The sequence below is a fragment of the Lactuca virosa genome, chromosome 4 (genome assembly GCF_052849685.1).
Source record: "Lactuca virosa cultivar CGN04683 chromosome 4, Lactuca_virosa_CGN04683_v6, whole genome shotgun sequence".
NCBI lineage: Eukaryota > Viridiplantae > Streptophyta > Magnoliopsida > Asterales > Asteraceae > Lactuca > Lactuca virosa.
In genome coordinates this window covers 346,566,706-346,576,104 of record NC_136429.1, presented here as the reverse complement: position 1 = coordinate 346,576,104, position 9,399 = coordinate 346,566,706, and positions in this window count along the sequence as shown.

Genomic DNA, 9,399 nt, shown 5'->3' with positions numbered 1-9,399 from the left:
ACCCTAAAAACAAGCACCCGATTGGACAGACTTCTGGATTGACAGCGCCAAAATACTTTGATTTCGTATATTTGTGATAACATGAGGATACCTTACGTGGCAGACATGCTAATTTGAATTAATTATTAATTTATGAAAATTCTAATTTATATGATAATAAAAACCGTGATTGCAAATGGACAGAACTATCTAAGCCCAAAGGCGCAACCCATATACTCAACAAGTATACAACTAAAAACTCGAAATAAAGATCGCGTGATTTTTAGCCGACACAACCTAAACAAGAATCGAACGTCTCGTCAATAGTAGTACAATGGTAAAAAGAAAGGCAAAAACGGACGTCGGATGAAGAAGTTATGATATTTTAATGGATTTTCCTGTCCCGGTCTGTTAAAAATAATCATATTAAAAATAAACTCAAAATTAGCCAACGGAGTCTAAACGAAAGTCGTAGAGTATAATCTCACCTACGCGTGCATATAAAGAACTTCGAAAACGGACCTCGTAAGCAAAACTTATGAGTTTTTGAAGTTGGGGGCACAAAAGCCGAGAATTTTCGCATGTACATGGTCCGGGTTCGGCCACGTCGCCCATTCCTCGCGAGCTGCCCCGTGTCCGATCAGATGACGCGTCTGAAACGAAGGTCCAACCGGCTTTCGACGCGTGTCACACCCGTGGAGCATCAGAGCCGAGACACGTCGCACCTGCGAGCCTCCAATGCATGTTCCCTCCCTTCGCATGCGAGGCGACGCGTGTCCCTCTTCTCCCCTTCGGTCCGAACCCTCGCACCTATATAAAGGGTGCGAGATCTCCCGGTTCCTTCACCATTTTTAGCTCATTTTCACAACTTTTTCTTTTCTTTCACCTCCACAAACCTCGTTACAACACCCTGAAGCCCCGGTATCATGTCCAACACCTGAAGAACATCCCGAGGCGCCAGAAGTCCGCAAGAAAAGAGTCTTTTGGTTTCTAAACACGACCGTCGCAAAGCCCGGTTTTCAACAATAAAGCCTTTTTCTAGAAACGAAGTGCTACACAATTCACCACTTATCAAGTGGGTTCATACTCCTACACTTTTTATAACTTTTTATAAGTTTTAAAGGGGGAAAATACAAGTAAAACACTAGAATACTAGTGTTTAAATATAAATCGTGGTTTATGTTTTCTTTCAGTTTATATAACTTTTAGATGAAAACATATACATATGGAACATCTTATGACACAACAATTATCAATTTAATTTAAACATATATTGTAAACTATAATAGATATAGTTTGGGTTACATTCTCATTTAATTTTACTCTTTCAGGACAAATAAAACAGTTATATAAAAATATGATTATTTTTATATGTTATAAACATTACGAAAAGAGTAACAACTTTATATATGAATATTCTCATATACAAATATGTATTTCGTTGGAAATTGTGTGTCATTCGTATTTATTGTACCTATCAAGGTATAACAGCAAGTCCTGTATTATAACCCGAATCTCCTTCCAGAGAGCTAGATACTTGTGTATAGATCTATACGAGATTGATGACCCCGCACCCTGACTGTTTGCTACAGTCCCTGGGGTTAGAAATACCAGACAGTACGACGCCTGAAGAACGTCGAGGCAGGCAAATCATTTGTTAGTACGGTTATAAAAACTCACACAGGGAAACTGAATATACGCATAAACACTTCTCTTCTAATTGTTTTATTTTCGAATAAATCTGTATATCATTAATTCAAGTATGGTGAATTAATTGTACATGTTTTAGTCTTGGATACAATTAAGACTACTATTTACAACTCAGTTTTATGGAAAATATAGGATTTTCCTGGATAAATACGATTTCTTACAAACAAACAACTTACAACTCAGTTTTATACAAAATATTGGATTTTCTGGAAACGAATGTGATTTCATCTCTTTGAATGGTATTTATTTTTCATAAAAATACTTATGAACTCACCAACTTAAATGTTGACACTTTTTCTCAAATAACTTGTATTATCAGGAAACTAGTAAATCAGGTACACCCTCAAGTTTTTTAGAAGATGGAGCATTGAGACTAATGTCTTTTGTATATATGTGTATATTTTGGTGTCAATATACAATGTTTGAACACATATGTAAAACTTATACTTTATCAAATGCATGGTTGTTGTACTTTGATTACTATTATGCAATTGTTGTGATTCTGTACATGACGTCTTCCACCCCCGAATGTTTCCGCCGTTCAGGTTTAGGGGTGTGACAGATTGGTATCAGAGCTATTGTTTATAGTGAACTAAGTATATCTAACCACATAAGATATACAAACTATAAATACAAAGGGACTAAAAATCTCTGAAGTAACATTTTTATAATAATACAAAGTTTTTATGATGAGTTGGACACTATGATTAAATCTCGGAGTATGTAATCATGTTTAGGAGGAATATAGCCTGATCAACTATATTTATCCGGGACATGATTAGTATATGCCAAGAAATATTCGTAGTGAATGACAAGTCTAAAACTTACCAATAAACTATATAAAGAACTTTATCCTATAAAATACTATAGGAGTATTTTGAGATACTATAAAATTTTTATCCATATTTCTCGTACAAGACAACATGGCTGCATATAATTTACCCGGAGACCCCTACAACCAGCAAGATGGGGGTTGGATCGTCAATTCAGATGAAGAATCACTTGAAGTCAGTGATAGTGATTCTAGTGGTATAGACACAAAGCCTCAAATATACAATCCACCTCAAGCTGGACAACACCCCGTAGTAAGACAAGATTTTCAAGGACCTATACCAATATGGGGCGAACACTTGAACCATTGGAGTCAGCAACAAGGTCAACGTCCACCTTACGGAATGGAAAGAGGCTATTATGACCTCTCCAGAGGAGGTTCAGCTGACAGAACTCTTCCGGTCATAGTAGACCGCATAACCTGTCAAATTGATCAGGCGTGGATTTCGATCAATCGAATCTTGGAAGTGAATGCTACTGCACAGGCCAACGTTGTTGATATTCTTCGTTTAGATGAACTTCAGGACGATACCCAAAATCATACTTAAGCACTTCAAAGGCAAGTGAATGATGGCCAAGCAGAGATAAGGGCACTAAGTGAATATCAGGCTACCCATGAAAGGTATTGGAAGAATAAAGATGAGGATGAATCTAGTCATCGACGTAGTACTTGTCGTAGGTAGTGTTTATACTACTCGTAATTCTCAATGTTGAAATTTTTCCTTATGTAAATTACATAGATATATATTTGTTTCCAACAGTATGTACCAAAAATATATATGTATCAAATAACAAGTACTTTATTTCATTGGAAATTAGCATAATTTTCATAACATTTTGTTTACTCATGACAAATTCATTACAAGTGTTGTTTGCGATTGTTCACTTATATTAGTAGATTTTTATTAAATCACTAAGTAAAACATTATATCAGTCAGGATATGATACATTTAAAATTAAGATGTGTCTTGTTCAATATCACCTGACTTATAGCTACCATAAGGAACTTATCATTATTTCCTCATAAAATCTTGTAGAAAAGATGCCGCCAAGAAAGAATCCCAGACCTAACAAAAATAATCCACCGCCACCACCTCAGTTTGATGCTGCCATGTTTCAAGCAGCAGTAGCAGCTGATGTAGCAGCCGCTATGAATCAAATAAACACAAACAGTGCTAGTGGAACAGGCAATGGTGCTAATCCTCCGAATCATGGAGAAAACCCTGGACACCCTAAGGAGTGTTCATATAAAGACTTTACTAATGGGAAACCTATGACTTTCAACAGAAGTGGAGGAGTAATCACATTGATGCAGTGGTTTGAAAAGACTGAAACAGTCTTTGAAATATGTACTTGCCCAGAAACAAGTAAAGTTAAATATGCAGCATGTACTGTCCAAGAGGTGAAGTGGAAAAATTGGAACATAAATTGTGGACTCTTAGAATGAATGGATCTGATCTCGTTACTTATACGACCAGATTCTGTGATCTCTCTATACTATGTCCCGGGATGATAACCCCGGAAACGAAAAAGGTGGGAAGATACCTTTGGGGACTGTCACCCCAAATTCAAGGGTATGTAATGGCTTCCAAACCTGCTAATTTCGACAGCACGAAACGATTGGCACAACAGCTCATTGATCATGGAATTCGCCAGGGATCGATAACAGCCGCCCCTGAACAACCAAAGGAAAGTAACAGTCAAAGAAGGCCTTGGAACAAAAGGAAGAACAAAGCAACAGAAGAAAACTCTAAAAGACAGCAAGTGGTGACCACTCACACCATCACTGCCCTAGCAGCCGCCACACCCGCTAAACAATATGTTGGGAATTTTCAGAAATGTGATAAGTGTAACTACCACCATTTTGGTGCATGTAGAGAAATGTATTGTATGAGGTGCAAAAGGAAAGGACACACTGTCTGTTTCTGCAAAGAACCAGATCAACAAAATGCCTCAACCTCGAATACAGGAGCAAGTCGCGCTTGCTACGAATGTGGAGAGACAGGGCATTTTAAGAGGGATTGCCCGAAAGCAAAGAATGCAGGAGGAGTAAAAATGGTTCTGGTAATGGAACATGAGGAGGCAGTGGCAGACCCGACCGTGGTTACGGGTACATTTCTCCTCAATAACTCTTACGCATGCATACTATTTGATTGTGGAGCGGAGAGGAGTTTTGTGAGCCACCAGTTTAAACATTTACATAATCAAACACCGAAACCATTAAACAAAACATTCACCGTCGAAATGGCAAATGGAAAGACGAAAAACACTAACAATATATACGTATATTGTACCCTCTCACTAAACAATCGTTCTTTTCAAATCAACCTCATGCCAGTATCGATAAAAAGTTTTGATGTCATCGTCAGCATGGATTGGCTATGTCCCCATCGTGCTGATATTTTGTGCTACGAAAAGGCCATTCGCCTTAATCTGCCAAATAGCGAAGCCCTCATCATTTATGGCGATAAACCCAATACAAGTATTTTCCTCATTTCTTGTATTAAAGCTCGTAAATATACCTACACAAAGAATATCAAGTATTCTTGGCACACGTCGTGAATGAGAAACAAGAAGTGAAAGACCTCAAGAGCATTCCTGAAGTCTGTAATTTTCCTAACAAATTTCCTGAGGATCTTCCAGGAGTACCTCCTACACGACAGGTCGAATTTAGAATCGATCTTATCCCTGGAGCTACCCCAGTAGGCAAATCCCCCTATCGCCTAGCACCAGCTGAGATGCAAGAATTGTTCCCAAAACGGCGTTTCGAACACGTTATGGTCACTACGAATTTGTATTAATGCCTTTTGGTCTAACCAATGCTCCTGCCATGTTCATGGACTTAAGAACCGGGTATGCCGTCCTTTCCTAGATAAATTTGTGATTGTATTCATAGATGATATACTCATCTACTCGCGAGGCAAGGAGGAACATAGTCAACACCTTCGCCAGATCTTGCAAACATTGCGAGCAGAAAAACTTTATGCGAAGTTTTCAAAATGTGAATTTTGGATTCAAAAAGTAGAATTTCTTGGTCATGTAGTCAGCGAAGAAGGAATACAAGTGGACCCCTCCAAAATTAAAGCAATCAAGAATTGGTCAGCACCGAAAACACCCACGGAAATTCGTCAATTCTTGGGTCTTGTTGGCTATTACCGCAGATTCATACAAAACTTCTCAAGGATCGGTAAACCACTTACTACTCTGACTCAGAAGAGTATAACTTTCAACTAGGGAGAGAAACAATAAGTTGCATTCCAAACCCTGAAACAAGATCTGTACAACGCGCCTATTCTATCTCCACCTGAAGGAACAGAAGACTTCGTTGTATACTGTGATGCATCCAATTAAGGACTTGGATGTGTACTTATGCAGCGAGGAAAATTTATCGCCTATGCCTCACGACAACTAAAAATGCACGAGGTCAACTACACTACTCATGACCTTGAGTTGGGAGTAGTAGTATTTGCTCTAAAGATCTAGAGACACTACCTTTACGACACAAAGTGCACCATCTTTACAGACCATAAAAGTCTTCAGCACATATTCGATCAGAAGGAGCTAAACTTGAGACAACGACGATGGGTTGAACTACTTAGTGATTATGAATGTGAAATTCGTTATCATCCAGGCAAATCCAATGTGGTAGCAAATGCCCTTAGTCGGAAAGAATACTCGGGCCTTTGAGTAAAGTCTCTGACCATGAGCATCCATTCTCACTTATCCACATAAATCAAAGAGGCTCAACTGGAAGCTTTAAAACCGCAGAACATAACGAATGAAACCTTAAGGGGAATGGAAAAGAAGTTAGAAATCAAGGGTGACGGAGTTCATTATTTCATGGATCGAATCTGGACAACAAAGTTTGGTGGATTTAGAGAAGTTGTCATGAACGAAGCACACAAGACCCGATACTCTGTCCATCCAGGTTCAGACAAGATGTATCTGGACCTTAAGAAATTATATTGGTGGCCGAACATGAAAGCTGAAATTGCTACCTACGTGGGTAAATGCCTAACTTGCGCCAAGGTGAAGGTGGAATATCAGAAGCCCTCAGGTTTACTCCAACAACCAGAAATACTTTAGTGGAAGTGGGATCGAATTACAATGGACTTCATCACCAAATTACCCAAAACTCCGAGTGGCTATGACACTATTTGGGTGATCGTTGACAGATTGGCCAAGTCCGCCCATTTCTTGCCAATCAAAGAAACATACAAGATGGAGAGACTGACTAGAACCTACATTCAAGAGATAGTACGACTGCACGGTGTGCCTATATCCATTATCTCGGATAGAGATAGTAGGTTTAACTCTTGATTCTGGTAGACACTTCAGTAGGCTCTTGGAACTAAGTTGGACATGAGTATAGCTTATCATCCACATATTGATGGGTAGAGTGAGAGAACCATTCAAACACTAGAAGACATGCTGCGAGCATGTGTTATCAACTTCGGCAAGTCCTTGGATACTCATTTTCCATGGTTCGAGTTCTCTTACAACAACAACTATCATACTAGCATCAAGGCTGCTCCATTTGAATCCCTCTATGGCTGTAAGTGCAGATCCCCTCTGTGTTGGGCTGAGATGGGTGACACGGAACTAGCTAGAGGTCAAGTTCCAGACAGCACTGTCACTGGTCCGGAAATCATCAGAGAAACGAACGAAAAGATTGTTCAAATTCGTGAACGTCTGAAAGTCTCTCGAGATCGACAAAAGAGCTACGCAGAAAAAAGACGAAAACCCTTGGAATTTCAGGTTGGTGACCGTGTTATGTTAAAGGTCTCACCCTGGAAGGGCATGATACGCTTCGGAAACCATGGTAAATTAAACCCAAGGTACATTCGACCAATTGAAATTCTCGCAAGGATTGGTCCTGTAGCTTACAAATTACAACTACCTCGAGAACGTAGTAATATACATCCTATCTTCCACGTATCTAATTTAAAGAAGTGCCTATCTGACGAGACTCTTGTGATTCCACTCGATGAAATTGAATTGAACGAGAGTCTACACTTCATGGAAGAACCAGTAGAAATCATTGATAGTGAAGTGAAACGAACAAAACAAAGCCGTATACCAATAGTGAAGGTTCGCTGGAATGCTACGCGGGGACCTGAATTCACTTGGGAACGGGAAGATCAGATGAAACAAAAGTATCCACATCTTTTCCCTAGTCCATGAGTATTACCTTAGAAATAATTTCGGGACGAAATTCCCTCTAACGGGGGCGTAATGTAACAACCCAATATTTCAGGCCAATGTAATAGTCTAGGTCAAATTGTAACTTATTTTGAAATAATAAAAATAGAAATTAATTGAGATGAAAAGTAGGGTCAAAAATGAAGTATTAAATAATCTTGATTGGGATGAAAAAAGTGGTAGAGATTGTAAAAAGGTTTCCAAAAGTATAAAGAACACTGAAATCCGAGTTATAACGAAGAAGTTAAGACCAATCGAAGATCCGCGACAAAACCGGCAAAACACTGTTAAGCGTAAAAAGCGAGATTTCAATAAAATGCTTTTTAGCCTTAAGTGTCTAAATGAAAGTTGTATTATACGTTAAACCGAGAGTGTCCATAAAAAGAACGTCCAAATCTGACTTCGTATGAAGAAGTTATGATTTTTCTAAGATTCGGTATAGATCGGGTGATTTTTAGCCGACACAACCTAAACGAGAATCAAACGTCTCGTCAGTAGTAGTAGAAGGGTACAAAGATAGACAACAACGGACGTCGGATGAAGAAGTTATGAATTTTTAACGGATTTTCCTGTCCCAGACTGTTAAAAATAGGAATATTAAAAATAATTCAAAATTAGTCGACAGAGTCTAAACGAAAGTCGTAGAGTATAATCTCACCTACGCATGCATATAAAGAACGTCGAAAATGGAGCTTGTATGCAAAACTTATGATTTTTTGAAGTTTGGGGCACAAAAACCGAGAATTTTCGCATGTGCATGGTCCGGGTTCGGCCACGTCGCCCATTCCTTGCGAGCTGCCCCATGTCCGATCAGATGACACGTCTGAAACGAAGGTCTAACCAGCTTCCGATGCGTGTCGCATCCGTGGAGCATCCGATCCGAGACACGTCGCGCCTGCGAGCCTCCGACGCGTGTTCCCTCCCTTCACATGCGAGACGACGCGTGTCCCTCTTCTCCGCTTCGAACCGAACCCTCGCACCTGTTGGATTAGTGTCTAAGCCCGTAACTATGTTTGGTAAGTACTTGACCCGGTTGTGCATGGTCCTTTTGGGTTGCCTTCACCAAAGCAGCAAGATAGGATGATTTATGAATAAAGAGGTTATTATGATTTATTAATATGTTATATGAGTAATATATTAAAAGAGAAATCATATAATTTAATGAATATTAGACAAGAATTAATTAAGAATTAATTATGTGGCTAAAAGAGATTAATTAAATAAAAGGGACTGAAACTGTCAATTGTGTGATTGTTGATTTGGGCTGAGAATCCTTTGGGATTAACGGGTGGACGAAAATAGAGTGGGAGCCCATCTAATTTTCATCCATGGCCTTATTCTGGAAGATTATTTTGACTGCTTAAGGCCTAAGCTATCCAATTAGGGTTTTGACTGAAATTCTAGCAGCACAAGTATAAATAGACCCCTTAGGCTTCAGAAATCACCTAACCCTATTCCTAAGAGTGCAAGAGCCGACTTCTAGAGCCTCCAACCTCTCTCCAAGATCATCCTCTTGCTTGTGGTGTTTGTAAGCCATTAGAGGAGTGACATTTGTGTCTCTAAGCTCCAAGGACAAGAAGATTCAAGGTTTAAAGAAGAGGTAATCATCTAGATCTGTTTTGTAATGTTAAGTTCGAATTATACCTACTAGATCTAGGGTTTGCAAAACTTGGATAA